The following is a 17,872-nucleotide window of genomic DNA, read 5'->3' on the forward strand; positions in this document are numbered from 1 at the left end:
AAAAAAAGAAGAAATATTGGAAGAACTCAAATCTCCTTTTGTGTGTCTTAAAATTCCAAGCTTCTCTCCCAGAGATGTTATAATGCCTGTGATGAAGAATGGTGACTTTGAGTACTGAATAATTTAAAACGGTACCGTAGAATTATAGAAGGGCTTAGGTTGGAGGTGACCTTAAAGATCATAAAGCTCCAGCCCCCTGCCATGGGCAGGGTTGTAATCACTAGGTCAGACTTCCCTGTATCTCATCCAACCTGGCCTTGAGCTCCTCCAGGAATGGCGCACCCATAGGCTCTGTGGGCAACCTGCTGCTGCCTCACTGCTTTTTGAATAAAAAAGTTCTGCGTAATATCTCACCTAAATCTCCTCTCTGTTTTAGTTTAAAGCCGTTCTCCCTTGTCCTATCACTATCAGGCTATGAATAAGTTGATCTCCCTCCTGCTTGTAAGCTCCCTTCAGGTACTGCAAAGCTGCAATGAGATCTCCTTAGACCCTTTTCTTCTTTAAGCTAAACAAGCCCAGCTCTCCTAAACTTTCCTAATAGGAAAGGTACTGTACTGGGGGCCCTGTGCTTGGATGCTGTACTCCAGAGAAGGCCTCAGGAGGGCAGAGTAGAAGGGGGCAATCTGTAACCTCCTGCTGCTGGCCACCCTTCTTTTGATGCAGCCCAGGATACTGTTGGCCTTCCTAGATGCAATTGCACACCACTGGCTCATGTCCAGCTTATCATTCATCAGGACTGCTAAGTCTTTTACTGCAGGGTTGCTCTCAATAAGTATATGTGCTGTTGTACTCTCTTGTTGCCTGACAGTACAAAGTATTATCTATTCTACTTGAGTCTGAGGAGAAGGATATACAGAATTGGATTTCTTTCCTCTTCTCTCTAGAAAGATTTGTGCATAAACCTTACGTATGTTTGTGTACAGAACAAGAAGTTATGTGAAATTTCAGTGATGTATGCAGGAAAGTAGCAAGTAAAATCTGAAAAATTTCAGCTTATGTTTTTCTGTTCAGAGTTCTTGTTGACTTCAGAGGCATGTGAAATTAGTCTATTTTCAGAAACGAAGAAAATTCTCCACATTAAGTATCTGCTGGAATGATTGGATATTCGACTTTTGCATCATCCTAGATGTTGTCGTTTTCCTATGATATTGGTTTCTAGCCTTGTGTTCTGTAACAGGGATACTTTTTATGATGTGACATCTTTTAAAGGACATATTTAATAACTCTGCTCAGAATAGCAATATCTGAAGATTGCTGCCATGTATAGCACCCTTGTTGCGAGTCTGAATGAAACTCTGATTTTTTTTATTTCATGTTAATCAAACACAAAATACTCTCAGCATTGTGGGGGGAAAAAACAAACAAATAAAAAAAAAAGTAGCTTGCAAGCCAAGGAAGTGACCTAGTGAAGAAGTACAGCTAAGGATATGAAATAACCTTCCAGATATTTCTCCATACCTCTCAGTTAGAAGAAGTGAGAAATAATTTTCAAGACAGTAGGGTTTTACAGAGAATGAAACATTATACACTAGTGAGGCATCAAAAAGTGATGAAACTGCTTAAAAGGACCAGAAGGTGGCAGTACTCTATGCATCGCTCAATTCTTAGCACCCTCCGAGCTATCCAGTATTCATTCTGAAGTGCTTGACGTCTACTAATCTTCAGATATATCCAAGGAGGCTATGCCCTTAAAATAATAACTTCCCTTTGTGGCTACTTCTGCCTTTGATGTAGTTTGTTGAAGTGCACAGTATGTAAAATATTTTAAGAGATCTGAAAAATACATTTGACCAATTCCCTTTCTACTCACAGGCATTCCTGCAGTCAGTCATGCAGACTCTGTCTCTTGCTATGGTCTCACATGGCATGTTGATAAATCACAGAAGTCTGCCAGTTATACTTGTAGCTTAACTGATGTCAGGTGATCTGAAGTAAAAATTATCGAGGCTGAGATTTACTTGGTCCTTTTACTTAAGAAAAATCTTGGATTCTGGTCATGTGAAATTCTGTATTTAGAGAAGTATCTCCAAGGCACAATTTGAACAGGCTGCTTCTTTATGCTTTGAGCGGTCATTTTTAACAGAAGTAAAACTGCGGGTGTTAAGATGGAAGTAGCTGTGTTTTATCTCCTGTGACAACTATTCTCCTGTTTGTCCATCAGACCAAATCCAGCCAATAATGGATCCCTTTTTCCAATTTCAAACACAAGTGAAAGGTCCTTGCTCTAAACAGGGGATGATTATGGCATATGGTGATGTATGGTATTCTGTAATTCCAAATGTATGTGATATGTTTATTAGTGACTGTTCTGCAGTAATAGGGTTGTATATGTGGTACTGTACTTAGCAGTTCTACGGCGTTCTGCTTAGTGCTACTCTGACCGTAACTGTGCCTCTGACTGTGTTGCATTAGCTTTTCTCTGTTCCTTCTTCCTTTGGCCTTCTTACAGGTTGGGTCTGTGATTCTTGCAGTTCGCTTGCTTTTATGTTCTCTTTCCTTTCCCTACTGCTAGCTATGTTGCTGCTTTTTCCTAGTAAAGGACCAGAAGAGAAGTGCGCCACCACACATTCGGTGCAAGTGGAGGTCTGTGTGCTCAAGATGGTAGTTATAAATCAGCAGTTTAGTGAGGGAACAGAGAGGCATGGAAAGAAATCTGCTTTCTCTTTTAAAGTCCTGTATTGATCTTAGTCCAAAAAATAAATAAATAATTTTTTTTTTAGCTATACTGACTCACTTGCAACTATAAATATTAAGAAAGATACAGATTATATTCCTTACTACTGCTACTTTTCCTCTTGCAGTCATGCTGCTCTGATTACTAAAGAGGTGGGTTTCTCTTACTGAGAACTGTGCTGCTTTGATTGTACCCTTTATACCCAGACAAGATAGAAGGTGGTAAGATTTTCTTTGAACTAAATTCATTTGTTGAGCAGAGTACCACAGCCAACAGTAAGCAAGCTGTTAGTTATTATCCTCAGTCAGGGTGTGGTTCTATTTTTCTTGCTTTGAGGTTGAACTGGTCAGGTGGCTTGCTGCTGTTGAAATGGTCCATTCAGTTCCTATCTTGTCCTAACCACACATTCCTTTTACCTCCCGGGTGCTGTCTGCTGTGTTTGTCTGATCCTACCAGTTCTACTCACTAAACCAGAGAAAACTAATCCAACTAAAATGTGAATAGTTTTCTGTGGCTTGGTTGGAGCTGAAGCATTTCTCCCCAAACTCATGTGAAGGAGTATAGAACTATTGCCCATGAACTGGACAAGGCAAGTGTTGAGTAGCATAGTGGTGTTACATTGGCTTACCATTCTGTGAAAACTCAGCCACAGTTTAGGAGATACTGGAAAGAGAAGGATCATGTGGAAAAGTGGGGAAAAAAATGTAGGCCAAAGCATGTCACCACAAAGAAAATGGATCATGCACTATCTGAAAAAGCAGAGGATGGATGCAAAAGGTGTAGTTTTGCTAGACATTGGCTTTCCCAAGAAAGTCAGGTTAAGAAACTTTCTCTCCTTCCTCTAACGGCTTGTTTCTAATCTGCCAATGTAATATATTTTAGGATATATTGTAAACTGTATTGCTGAAATAATCTGGCTTGAGCATTTGCTCTTTTGCAGGTTTATTTTTATCCCAGATCACTTCAGTGAAGCTAGTGTCTCCTGAAAGTACACCTTTAGGATGAAATGATATGGTTCAATCCAAATTAGTAATTTAGCAGTACATCATTACCAAAAGAAGGAAGTTTTTCCTTGCTGATCCAGAAAAAATAAACATCCTTCTGTCAGATCTGTGAGCTGAATCAGCTCACTGTGTTTTTGTGTGTGCATGTATGTGGATCTGAAGTGGTCCTCAGTGTGAAGCATTAGTGGTGAGAGACCTGTGGCTGGGAATGAGAGGGAAGGAGAAAATAGGATCTCACCTTTTTGGTTATGTTAAAGGTTCATGATGGCTCAAGCCAGTACGAGTACTTCCACCTTCCATGTTCATCCCAAAATACTTCACTGATGAAATAGAACTAGATACATTAATGGCTGCACTAAATCTGGAAGTCCAGAGTGCTGTTTCTCTGTACTTGTTCCTATTTTCTTTATGTTGTGCGTTAACACGTTATTTGGTATTATGAGTGCTATTAACTGCATACTGATTTATTTATTTCTAGCTTTGTGAATCACTGTTACTAATTTGCTCAGGTGGCAACCATGTCCTTTACTAGCAAAGTACCTGCTACAGTACCGGGGGTAACTCTGAGGGAGAGTGTTCTGGGTGCAGCTACATTGTAAATACAGTGAAGAAGCAGCTGTTACCGGCCATTACTTTTTGGTCTGAGGTCTTTCATCACTGGTTATGTAACATGGAAAAATCCACAAAATCATCTATTTATCTAGCTTATCAGGTGTCAGGGAAGATGTTTCAATGTTCAGCAGCCTCAAACTAGTTAATCACCAGAGTGAATCTCTGCAGTACATTTAGCTCATATAAATGAGACAATTGTTTGCTAATCAGTCACAGCTGATTTCCTCATTCTTGGCTGAGATCAACAACTTCCTTCTCCTTATCCCTGAGATAGTTATCTATTCTAAGAGGGCTTTCTACTCCTCCTTTTTACATAGGGAATTGCTTGGTATTGCCGGTCATAATCTGCATGTACACTTCTGTGTAGCCTTATTGCAAGCTTTTGTTCTCTTTATGCTTCCTTCCATAAAGTTAGTTACCTTTTTGATCAAGTACAAATCCTCACTAAAGACCGATTGCTTTTGTTGAAGAGAGTACTAAAGTCTTGTACTGCTACAAATCTTATTTTTTTATTTTGTTATAGCATAAATGCGTTCAAATTCTATGCTGATGAAGTATTACAAAGTAACAATCACATTCAATGAGATGAGAAATACTTCTAATCACTTAAACAGTGATTAGTTAAGTATGGCAATGGAAGATCACTCACTCACCGTAAGCCTTAAAGAAGCTAAACCTATATGTACTCAAACCTGTTGAACTCCAGTAAACATGAATCCTATTAACTGTGCACAGAAGTAAACAAAGTGCAAAACAGGGTGAAAGATCCCTTCTACTGTTATAGCTGTAGGTATTAATTCAGCAAGTTACAAGATCCTGTAAGAGTTTGAAACTGATGATGTATCTTTAGGATTAATTATTTCTATAAGTAATTCTGAAATTATTATAATTTAAACAAGATTAATCTTATCAATGACCCATTAAGAACACTTTAAGAATACATTCAAGTATGTTGTTTTTATCTTACTGCACTCTTCAGGAGTCTGACAATTATGCTGTTTTCCTAAAAGTCTGCTTTTCTGTCTATCAGTAATAAGCAGTCAGGAATGATATCAAATATTTAACAAAGCTTGGAAAATAAAAAGTGAATGCCATATGGTCATCAGTGATTACTAAGAAAGGTAGTCCCAGTTTGATCATCTTGTATATGAAAATATAGAATTTGCTAAATTTTCCTTGACAGAGGGAAATCCTCATCAGCTTTTCTGAATTAGTTTAGGGAAGCATCTCCAAAGGTGTGCTGTAATATGAAAGGCATTTTTAATGGTCAGTAGAGTTTTCCCTTGTGTGTGCTTGGAGGCACATAGATAGTTGGGAAATCACTCTGTGATGATTTTTCAGAATTATATGCAGCTAAATCCGGCACAGAGCTGGTGTAAGTGTGCAGGATGTGTTAGCAATTCTGCTCTAAGCCATGCTTATAAGTAAATAATATTAATCCCTTTAGAGCAATGCACAACCAAATTATTAAAGCTAGTTTCTGAAGGAACTTAGACGATGGTGCTTAATAAAAATGTCATGTTCCTTGAGTTATTAGTTCCTCTCTCACTGCTGAGAATAGTTTTGAGCTTTTCTTTATCCAAGAATTTGTGTTTTGTGTGGAAAATGCAGCCATAATACAATACTTAGAATATTACTTCAGTTGGTTAAGAACAAAACAGTGACAATAAAGACTGTAGGAAGTACTTCAATGTAGGAAGTTATACAAATAGCTAAGGCTCTATAGTTGTTCCGTTACAATATCCAAAATGAATGAGTTGACTACAAGTGTGAATAATTATTTTAATGTCAGATTTTACAGTTTAGCTTGAAAGCACTAGTGTTGTAATACAATGTTAATAATTTCTCTAAGAAATCTCAGTTATTTTTTAGTTGCCTCCATCTGGTAAGAAAAAAAATACCCACAAAAACAAGGCTATTTTCTCAGTTGGCTGAAATCAACGTACTACTTCTGAAACTAGGGAACTATATCAGTCAGTGGAGAATCTAGCCTACAGGTGTTAATCGCATGCAGAGTGAAATAAATCTATCCCTATACGTTTCCTGTGATGATTTTCCATTTTTCTACGTGGCTAATACAGGAGTTGCTAAGGTAGTAAGTAAACTACATTTGTGGATATACATATATCATTTTAATATGCAAACTAAGCATGTTATTAAAGGATTGTTAAGAGGCAGTAGACAAGCAGACTTGGTGAGATATTCCAGATGCACTGTTTTTGCAGATTTCCATTGTAATGCTACTCCCTGCAATAATTACCAATTAGTTTATGTAGGTCATTGTTATATATGACTGGTCAGCAACTTATGTGAGGTAGTTTCGGTTTCATTAATACATGCCCTTTGATTGAATAAATCTTGATGTGATTCTCAAGAGATCAATGTTTCATTATTTTTGATTTAAAGATGATTGATTCCTGATATCTTTTGTTTAGAATTTTAACATGTTTTGCTATTCAAATGTCTTCTATTTCAATTAATGATTTATGATAGTAAGAGAAAATTAATTTAGAATATCTATATTAACAGGACAATATTTTGTGTTCTTATCAACAAGGGGAAAAAATAGATGTATCTGAGTGTATCCGATATTTAAAAAAAAAAAAAAAAACAACAGCAACAACAACCAGTTCTGAATACTTTGTAATAAAATAAAAATAAAAAACTTACTAGTGACCTGCTGAAACAAAAAAGCATCTTCAGCAAGCTGAAATATCTAGGCCTATATTCAACAAAGCTCTAAAGTACTTACGTAAGTGTAGACGTATGGATAATTTTATTCCACTGTGGATATCTTGTATATGATTTTGAGTATGCATAGTCAGACTTTGTGGAACAGCACTGGCACTGTGCATTCCCAAAGAAATCACTGTTAAGATTCATCTTAACTTGTACAAAAGCAACAGGTTCTCTCAGATGAACTTCATACATCTGTGTGCTTGCTGTTTGTACAAATTGTTTTTAATGAAAATAAAACAGGACTTAACCCAAGCACTAAGGCTGCTCATGTTCTTGGAACCAATGTGATTTTAATACTAGTGTAAATAATTCTAAGTTTACAGATGGCATCGTTTTTTTTTTCTATAAAAAAGTCTCTCAAATTTTTGAGGGATACAGTTTCATATAATTCTTCATCATGTTTACTTTTACACAGCAGTGTCTCAGTGTCTGTTAACTTCCTTAGCTTTCATTTATTTGTTATATGCTTTCATATTGTGATTTCTGCCTTGCCAATACTCTTATGATATGCACTGGACTTTCCTTGTAATACTCTTTCACAGGAGGCAGTGAACAGCTGCAGTCCCTTGAAGAAATCTCAGCACCCAAGAGATTGTACGTAATACATCTGTGGAAATGACTGCACTTATCTGAGGCTTATTCTGTCATATAGTAAGGATGGAGCAGATTTATCTTCTTTCTCATTCTTTAGCCTTGTTTTGAAAGCGATGAGTAAGTTGTTATCATAGCATCCTCTGCTTGCTTTTTTTGATGACTTGCAGTTTTTGTGGCCAATTCTCTATGCTCCCAGGCTGTGGAGACCATGACTGTCACAAGCCCTTCTGTGCTGTACATCTCCCAGTTTAAACTTAAGAATTATGTGGAATCATCACAATATGGCTCTAGATACCATAATGCTTTTGAAGTCTTAAGCCCTTTAGAAAGAAACAGCCTTTGCAGCTTCTTCCACACTACCACCTTCTCATGTGTTCATCAGGTATTAGCGTTGGTCCAAGATGCTTTATGTCTATAATAAATCTTTAAACAGCCTTTGCTCAGCACAGTATGTGTTTCTCAAAGAATGGTACAATACGTCTTTGAGCAATGAAGCAGAAAACATGAAAGAATGAAGGTGAGACTTCTACAATGGTTGGAAATAGCAAGAACTACTTGATAAAACTGCTTAGAACGTCTGAATTTTCCCACAACTCTTACAAAATACGCACCTCAAAACTGAATGAAGGTACAGAGCCCAGCTGCTGAGGGCCTTGATCCCTAGTGACTCTTGCATGATCTACATATATCTCAGAGTATTTAAAGAACAATGGATTTACAAGTCGTTTAGTGTGTGGAGAACATGCCATCTCTGAGCAACTTAGTTAAAAAATCATAGAATCTGGACACTATCTGCTCCAACCCCACTGCTCAAGCAGGGCCACCCAAAAAGGGTTGCGTAGGACCATATCCAGCTGACTTTTGAGTATCTCCAAGTCTTTTGGTAAGCTATTTATTTATTTATTTATTTTAAGTTCAGAACCTAGATTTACAGATAACATCCAGTATTATTTCATTTTGTGTAAGTGATTTGCTATAAAATTCATTTGCAACAAGTGGGATTTTCTTTGCTTAACAATGAAGAGATAATTTATTTTCAAACAGGAAAAAAAAAAAATGAATATTGTGCATCAGTTGGGGGTATGCAGGTTCATAAAACTACCTTACTGGGTGAGATATGTTGGAACAATACAAAATAATTTTGAAGCATAGCTACATTAATTGTGTAAATATAAATGACAGGTGAAAAATAGTCCAAGAAGAGTCTTTCCATGTATTTCACTGGGCTGTTGATTTCTTTGTAAGGTAGGAAGGAAGAATTTCCTTTGGCATGTTCTAGAAATCATCTCCTTAGTAATACAGTGCTTGTTAATGTTCAGTTCTCCCACCTTTTATTCTTTTGCTTATAAATTAAGTGGTGATGAGAGTTCACAGGTCTTTATATTCAAAATATGTAATGAAGCCAATGTTTAATTTATCTACTTAATTTTTCAGAAGAGTCCTGATAAGCACTTAATGAGACAAGTAGCTTGTGCATATCTTTTAGTGTTGAGTGTTGTCTTTGTGGCATTCGTAAGAGATGTTTTTGAGATACTGGTCTGCTAACTATCTATGTGACTTGTAAACAAATTCATAAATACACACTTCTTAGAGTTTTCTTAGGGATGGTGTTGGAAGCCTAGTTACGTTGACCTCTCATCACTTTCAAACGTTGACTGGCATCAGGATACTGTTCAAGATCAGCTGTATCATGCTTATGGAAGTCTATCATGTTTTATGCACAAATTAGTACTCATCTTAATTCAAATTATTCATTGAAAGAATCATAGAGTGATAGAATGGCCTGGGTTGAGGTGACCACAGTGATCATCTAGTTTCAACCCTTCTGCTATGTACAGAGTTGCCAGCCACCAGATCAAGCTGCCCAGAGCCACATCCAGCTTGGCCTTGAATCCCCTCCAAGGATGGGGCATCCGCAACCTCCTTGGGCAACCTGTTCTAGTGTGTCACCACCCCCTATGTGAAAAACTTCCTCCTAAAATTAGTTTCTCCCAGGCTTGTTGTTGCTAGTGCATCAAATCTACTATAACTGTTGCATAATTACAAAAAATAAAAATAAAAAATCCCCAAGCCATCTTATAGCCTGAAGCTTATTTTTCTATTCTTTTTGTTTTGCCCAGTGTTGAACCACTGCCATTCCTTAACAAAAGTCTATGATAATGTTCCTGTCTAACCAACAAATATCCTTATGTCCATCATCTATCCATATTGTTGTCATTGTTTATATATCAAGTTCTCACTTGATTTTTTTTTAGGGGGTGGGAGGGGTGGTAGTAGAATCTGTTTACACAGTTTTTCATTGTATTTCATCAGTTCAAATTTTCATACAGACACCTGATAATAAATAATAGCAACTGTAATACAGTGCAATGTGTGCACTATGGGAATATGTATTTCGAAGATAAACATCATTATTTATAACCCACTAAATGTAAAGGATTTTAAAGATGTGAATAGATCATGGTAGCTCAAATTTTAACAGATATATAAAGAAGATAAACTCTTGCTGGAGTAAGATTTTTTTTTTTTAAGTAACTTCTCAAAAACGTATAAAGAGTACCAATTTCTGCAGAATGTTTGTTTTTACTTTTCATCAAAATATTTGTTTTTCTTTATGCTGGGGAAAAAAAAAATATATCCAGAAGATATATTGTTTATTTTCATTATGTCCTGTGATATGGATGAAAAAGCAGTGATTTTGATGAGATCTTAGTTCTAGCTACTGGGCTATAGCATCAGAGTTTGGTTGTTGCTATTGTGTGCTGTCCATGGGATGTCATACATTCAGAGGTCTGAAGCATTTCTGTTTTCTGTCTTGTATTCCACAACTTCTTCCATTACTTCTTTTCAGTGAAATGTGGGCAAGCTTAGCTTTTGGTTTTTCATTGTCATAGGAATTCGGGTATGATTTGTATAGCTTTACAACCTACATTAAGAGTACATGGATTTAGAAACATACATAAATTATCTGCTAAAGTAGTTTACTTTAAGGGGCTACATACCCATGAGATAACAAATATAATTTTTGATGGAAATAATATTTACTGAAGAAAAAAAATTATGCTAACTTCAAAGGTTTTCTGACTTTTACTTAATAGGCAATAAACTTAGCAAAGGTTATATGTGACCTGCTCTAAAGAAATGACATCTTGTTTTCAATTTCTTCCATACTATAAGAATGTCCATGGGGGGGCTTGCAGAAGAGAAACTGACAATCTTGAATTTTTATTTAGTCCCAGTGTAGTGACCTAGTTATCATCAGCAAGAGTAATCCTGGTTGTGGTAGGTTTGTTTGGTTTGTTTTTTGGGTTTTTTTTTTGAGGGGGGGTTTGTAGGTTTTTTTTTGTTGTTGTTGTTTTTAGTGAGTTTTTTTCTTCTTGTTTTTTGGTGGGGTTTTTTTTTGTGTTGTTTTTTGTTTTTTACTGGAGTGAGTTAGAATGAATCTTCATAGTTATCTGAGAATGTTCTGGTCTCTAAACCACTTTTGGCCCTGGTGTACAAGCTGTATATGAATACGATTTGTACTAGCAAATAGAGATGATGATATCTGTTGCAAGGAAATTCTAAAGTATATGGCAAATCAAATAGTTAATTTCATTTGTAGCGTGTAAACTTTATAGTAATTAATCTTTAAGTATGGTCAAACTAGATGGAAATATAATTAAATAATACTTTTTCTCAACTACCCTTTATGTATCTTTTATTCCGTAAGCCTTATTAAACTTAGTGGGATGAAAAGTGAACTATAAACTCTCTACAGATTTAACAAGGTCTATTAGTAAATTTTTATTTTCTTGTTTCAACTTCATGTTGAACTTACTAGTTTTGGTTTCTATTGCTGGATCATCTCTGCTGCCAAGTACTTACCAAAAATGAAAGCAACAACAGCACTATCTTTAAGTGATTTTATAGCAATAGTTTCTCAAGCAAACACTTTCTGTAAATTAATCTACAAACAGCTGCTGATATGCTGGCAGTTAGAAAATATTATGGATTATGGATTTTTTTACAGGAAAACATCTACTATTAAGGAAAACTCCTTACTTGATGGGTGTTCCTTGATGTTCTGCTGGAAAAAGTAGCTGAAGCAAGGAAGGGAGGGGAAAGAAGGGTTAAAAACAAGGGTATATTTACTAATTGACTTCAAGTACCTTAATTTCCATTTAGAATGAGTTTGAGTTGTATGCTTTCCTTGAGGACTGGTGCAGTTACAAGGGGTGCTTGTCTTATATAACATCTCCCTTGCCACTTAGTTCTTTCCTTCCAAGATATTATCTTCAAGCTACCACAAGCATTCACTGCTTCCTAGCTGAAAGACCTACCTACTCGTCACTTCTAAATCTAGCACAGTGGACCTCCAGATCTTATAAAGTGATGGTTTATCCCACTCTAAAATACTCCAGCTAAACTACAGTAAACCCTAGGCCCACAGAGAGCAGGGTCTCCAAAGCCTGCATTCCTAGAGCCAGCTCCTAACCTAGCTCAAGCTAGGTCTCAGGGTATATCTGCCTGACCAGGCTCTGTCTCATACCTCAGAGAACTTGTACCCTTCCAATCTCATTTGTCTAAGGAGCCTGTTAACTAAACAAAAGCTAGCTCTCAGACCAACAGCCCCCTTTTGTGATGCCTTATCTAGAAGCTACCTCTAGCCTATCCCAGACTTTTCCTGAAGGAGCTTACTGCTCAGCCTATAGCTTTTCTTAGCTAGTGCTCCCTGCTCAACATAGGTGAAATGGATCTGAAGCCTCACAGCTCAAATGCTGCTGTGTTCTTCTGTTACCAACTGGCTTCAGAGGCTGTTTGGCTACCTCTCCTTCCCTTTCTCTCTGCACGATTAGTCTTTTCTCTGGGTCTATTTTATATTTTCTGGACAACAAGTTTGGTCTTTCGGCTGCTTTCTTTGGATCCCTGAACTGCTCAACCAAGTTTCAAAAGTATGGATTACAGAGAAAAGTGAACAGATAAAAATCAATGTTGGTTACTTCCATACATAACAAGTGTAATGTAAGGTCTCACTTTTTTATTTTTACTTTCCCCCCCCGCCCCCCTTGAGGATATCGTAAGTTGTTTTGTGTTGAGAGTGACGTTGCTCTTGGTTAGAAAACATTGTTACGCGTTTAGGAGATTGACTAGTCAGTTAACAAGAACTAAATTAGTATCACCTAAGAGGAACTGTGCTTCTCATTGTTAGAACTCAGTATCCTTACTCTGAAGGGGAAATGTGTGCAAAATGAGCAAAACTGGTCTCTTAGAGATTTAACTTCTATTGCTGGAAAACATCCAATAATGGATTGCATTCACAAAAAATAACAAGTGGTTTATTTGTGTGCTTTGGAGAACTATTCAGAAGTCTATGGTTGAAACTAATTTTGCTTCTAGATGTTCTACTCTTATACTGTACAAGTACTGTTACACGTAGAATGTGTTCTCAAGTTTTAAAGTACTTTCATTTTATATTTTGTTATTAGTTGGCACCTAAATAAGTTGGATTACTTAAAATGTTTCCTTTTAGATGGTAGTCTTTCTCTTGTTTGTTTCTATTGGTCCTTGGAAGCAGTGAAAATGTTGCCTCTGATAAATTAGTTGTGACACCATGTGAAATGTCATTGGGAATATTACTAACTATATGGAAGAAAATGTTAACACAGACAACTGGTGATAGAGTCTTTAGCTACAGAACCCTCCTTATCAGGAAATAGCCTTCATCCAGGAAGCTTTTTCCCTTTGGAGGCTAGCCATTAAATGAGCCTTGGGAGTAGTGGATGCAGGATCCACCCTTTCTTGTCACTTGGGAAGCAGGTGAATTGTTTGCACCTGTGCTTCCCGGGCCAGCCACTGGCTTCGCCAGGTGTTCAGTCATCAGTTCAGGCTGTGACATAACAATTCCTTTCAATTCAATTTCAAATGATTTTAATATTGAGAACTCTCCAAAGTTTCTTTTGTGAAGTTCATAGTTGCATTTCAGTGGTTTTTTTTTTTTTTTAAAAGGCTTGCTGGCTGTTTTGTCTCATTATTTTTTTTTATAAGTCGTAACTTCTTTAGTGCTAATCAAGTTGTATCAGCCTTTGGAGAAAATAGGTCTCTGTGAATAAATCCTTTCTCTCTTCTTAAGTGCCTAAGACTTCATACAAGGTTTCCTATAAACTGTGGTGAAAATATGATCATGTAGTGTAATCTAAAAATTTACAATCAGTAATGTAACTGTAAGCTATTTGTCAGGGAGTCTTGAAGTGACAGACAAATTCAGAGTGGGGTTAATGCTATAGAATTTCAAAACATCTTATGTGAATGTATTTTTTGGAATATGGTTTGTGTGTTAGCTTAGACAGGAGTATTGTGTGCAATTTGGCAGAGTGTAAATCTTCTGGACCCCAATTTTAGCATGATCTAATTCTAATTAAGTTTTGTTTTGTAGCGTAGCAGCTACTAAAAATGCTTGTGCTGTTTGGCTGAGTGAGAAGAGATGCAATGCTTGCTACCTACAAATAAATCTTCAGCGTGTCTATTATATTCACTGGACAAGTATAAGTTAGACACTGACTTTTCAAAATAATTTGATGTGTTTATCTGATATGCCTCAGAATTTCCAGGCTGTTTCAGAACAGCTTCAGAAGAAATGGTTTCAGGATTTCAAGGCAGTTTCAGAATTTTCACCTTTAAGCTTCAGTGTATGAATCAGTTCTTTAAAATGAAAGTACTTGGAGATGTTAGAGTAGGCCAGCTCTTTATACATGCCTACCTTATGCACAAAAGAAAGAATAGTATTAAACAAAGCTTTTTGTGGGTAGGAGAAGCAGAGGGATAGGTTCTGATGTTCAGTAGATTTTTATAATAATTCAGTGACAAAGCCTAATAATTTGTCATTATATTTCTGTTTATCTCTATAACCATGGAAATCTGCACTTCTGTAATGGATGGGAGCAAACACTGAAGAAGTAAATTCAAATGGAATAAAAATCCCTTTGATTTACAAGTCGAATGCATAGGGTTTGAAAGTAAGAGGCATTTGAATACATTGTTAGTTTTTGTCTTCTAAAATGCTACAAGATTTCAGTGATAGCCTTCTGTAATGACTGCCTGCTTGAGTAATGGGATTTAATAGCCTAGGTTTGCATCTGTATTTGCAGAATCATTCTCCCTCATTGACAGTAATCTAGAATAGTATCAATCTACTGGTGAGGGTGTGCTTTGAGACAGCTTCCCTCTTCTGGACTGCCAGTGAACATGAAGTTTTGAAGTTAAGTGCTGAAGAGCTGTACATCTGTGTATGCAGCGGTGCTAGGTGTGGACCAAAGGATGTCTTTATGCTATGGCATCTCTTGAAATAATGAAGTTATTATGTATTGAGTAAAACTCAAGTGAAAATCCTTACCAGTTTGGTAGACAAAGCAAAAAGCATAATGTATGCAGGCATGTAGCTATGGAAAGTAAGAATTGCTGCTTGTAAAGTCATGCTTTCTACTGAGCATTACAATATTTCCAGTGTGTTTTGAGTTTTCCAGACTTAAAATAGTCTGTGTGTGTAGCAATTCACATTTGAATGCAGATGTGCCTTCTTTAAAATTCTGTTGTGAACAGGTCTTTTGTTTCCTTTCCTAAAGAAAGGACCCAACTGGCACTACACTTCTGGAGGGATGATTTTTTTTTTTTTTTAATTGAAGCTTAGAACTGCTGCTGCTGTCAGAATCTGCTTGACAGCTTTTATGTCTGAAGTTGTCTAAGTTATGGTTGCCTTTATGGTGATTTAAAAGAAAGATAGCTCTCAGGTTTTAGACAAACAAAATTTTAAGAGATAAGCAGGTGTTAGTTGAATAGCAATGAAGGACAGCTGAGAATGCTGGATAGCATCATCATAGTGAAGAATATGACTGGACTAATTTATTTATAGTTGATATTAGTGAAATCCTGGTAAAATCACCTTAGTCTCTAGTCTAATGTTGCTTTCATTCTGTGTAGTATTAAGTCAGCTTCTAAAAGGCTGTGTATAATTCATATGCTAGTGATAACATAATAGGAGCACATGGAAATCCTATAAAGTTTTGAGAAAAAACTCTCATGAGAAGAAAAACAGATGCAAAGTTATAAGCTTGCACCTGGAAATCTTTCACACGGCAGTTCTGTGTGTTCCCAACCACCCCATAAGGACAGAAACAACACAAACAGCTGATAATGTGATTGTGAGGAATGTGTTGACTGTGGTGATGACAGGGTGATACATTAACCCTAGAGAGCATGAGTGCACCTGTGAAATATTAGATTGTGCTTTTTTACTAGGAGGCCATTTAAGAAATATTTAAGAGTGAGCAGTAAGATGGAAGGATAGTGCAGTTAAAAGAGGCTGTGAAGAGGTGAAGGATAGACATTTGGGGAAAAGCAAAGCATGCTTGCAGAACAGTTTATTACAGAGCTTTGGAAGCTTACTCCTTTTTCATTAAGAACAGATCTCAATCCACATTTCCTGTGCAGGCAAGCTTCTATCAGTGTAACTAATTAGTAGACAAGGAGAGAGCTCCTAGTTTATATTAAAAATACATGATTTTACATGTAATTAGTGATTTATACTTGAAAAAGTAGAAAGGGTGGGTTTCAGAAAGCTGATTTTATTGTGCTGACTGTACATTTCTGATTCGAGTTCGATTTTTAATATGCCAAATGAAACAGAAAATGCAATATGCGTGGAAAACATAAAATTGAAATTTACTGTTTGTTTGGTATTGTTTGCATTTCCTGACTTGAAATGTTACCTTAAGTACTTAAAAATAAGTAATGCTTACAATTATATTTTAAGAAAGCTTTGCGTACTAGTGTTACTGTTTCTGAATGATCACTTTGCATTTTGGAGTTCCCTTGTGGTATGAAAGAAATAAAATGTTCTAGTTAATTTTTTTGATGTTGTTTCTATTTTTATTTATTTGGTACTGTGTAATGCAGCCTTACGGAAAACGTGGCAAACATTAAGTTGGATTGTAACAGACACAGGGATCAGGATGTTACAATTGTAGGCAAGATTCTACTCGGTCACGACGCTTTTTGTCTGAGAAATGCTGAAATACATCGGTCGATTTACTTCAACATTGTGTTGGAACTTGATGAGAATGTGTAATCTTATACAAAGGCTGATAACAGGAATAAAATATTGACTATATAAAATAGGGAGTGTTTTTTGCAGGCTTGTGAACAGATGCTAGCTGACATGTTTTAGCCAGAAACTATGAAATTGTTGATTAGGTTTCTTGGGAAAAGACTTCTGTGAGCATTTCAGGATAGCAGCTCTGTGCTTAAAATGTCCTCGCAGTCAACTGACTGAGAACTCATTTGGCCTTTCACCAAAGATAAGTAGACTCCTCACTGACAAGACCTGAAAGGAAAAGCAAGTGCTGATTAGAGTTCAATGTTGAAGCAAATAGCTGCAAGAAGAAAAGAGCTGAGTTTTATAGTGTGGAAGAAGTGACCAAGGATACAGGAGACAGCAACAGTAGAACGCCTGGATATAGAATACTTCTTTTTTTTTTTTTTAAATGATAGATCACATTTTCTTAATATTTCTGTTAGAATCAGCCTTAGGAAGTGATCAGTACCTGGAAAATGAAATAATACTTTGGAGGTCTCTCCAGCATTACTCCGCCAGAAATGGAGGAAATCAATATTAAGTATATTTAGGAGTACATTATGCTGAGTTATACTGACCTCATTAAACATTCCACTGATTAATGGCTACAGTACAATTGGTAATGGGACAAAATTTGAACCCAAGACAGCTGCGAGACTGCTGAAGCTTCCTTTCACAATAAAGGCACAAAGTAGCTTCTTCAGAACAGGGCTGGGTGAAGCTTATGTGGAATTGTGAAGAGGGTTATCCAGAAGGTCAGGTGCCGTCAGCTGAAGAAAATGGAATAAACTAATTGAAATCTGAGTGCACCAGGAACTCAGTAAATGTCAGGCTTCTCAAGCAGCCTTTGGAAATGTGCTAAAATGGCCCTGGTCACACATCAGAATACTGGAGGGTAAAGTCAGTGAAAGGCTTTCTGAGATTTATCTGCCTTCTGCTTCATAGTGAAGGAATGTCTGTCTTCAAATGATGCTAGACACTGCTGCCTGCAAGCTTTAAAAAACTTTCTGCAGAACTGCAAGCTGTGAGGGCAGCATCCGATGGTTCAGAGAAATGAAATAGCTGTTGAAAGGAGGAAACCAAGAGGTGTGAAGGACTGGTACCACTAAGAGATCTAAATTAAATGAAAAAGGCTGTTGT

At 36.7% G+C, this 17,872-nt stretch overlaps 1 protein-coding gene across 6 annotated transcripts in view; it reads left to right on the forward strand.

Moving 5' to 3' along the window:
* Nucleotides 1-17,872, forward strand: part of JADE1 (jade family PHD finger 1) — a 147,190-nt gene that overhangs the window by 34,908 nt on the left and 94,410 nt on the right. The window lies entirely within an intron of this gene.

Source organism: Meleagris gallopavo, chromosome 4, assembly GCF_000146605.3.
Source record: "Meleagris gallopavo isolate NT-WF06-2002-E0010 breed Aviagen turkey brand Nicholas breeding stock chromosome 4, Turkey_5.1, whole genome shotgun sequence".
Lineage (NCBI taxonomy): Eukaryota > Metazoa > Chordata > Aves > Galliformes > Phasianidae > Meleagris > Meleagris gallopavo.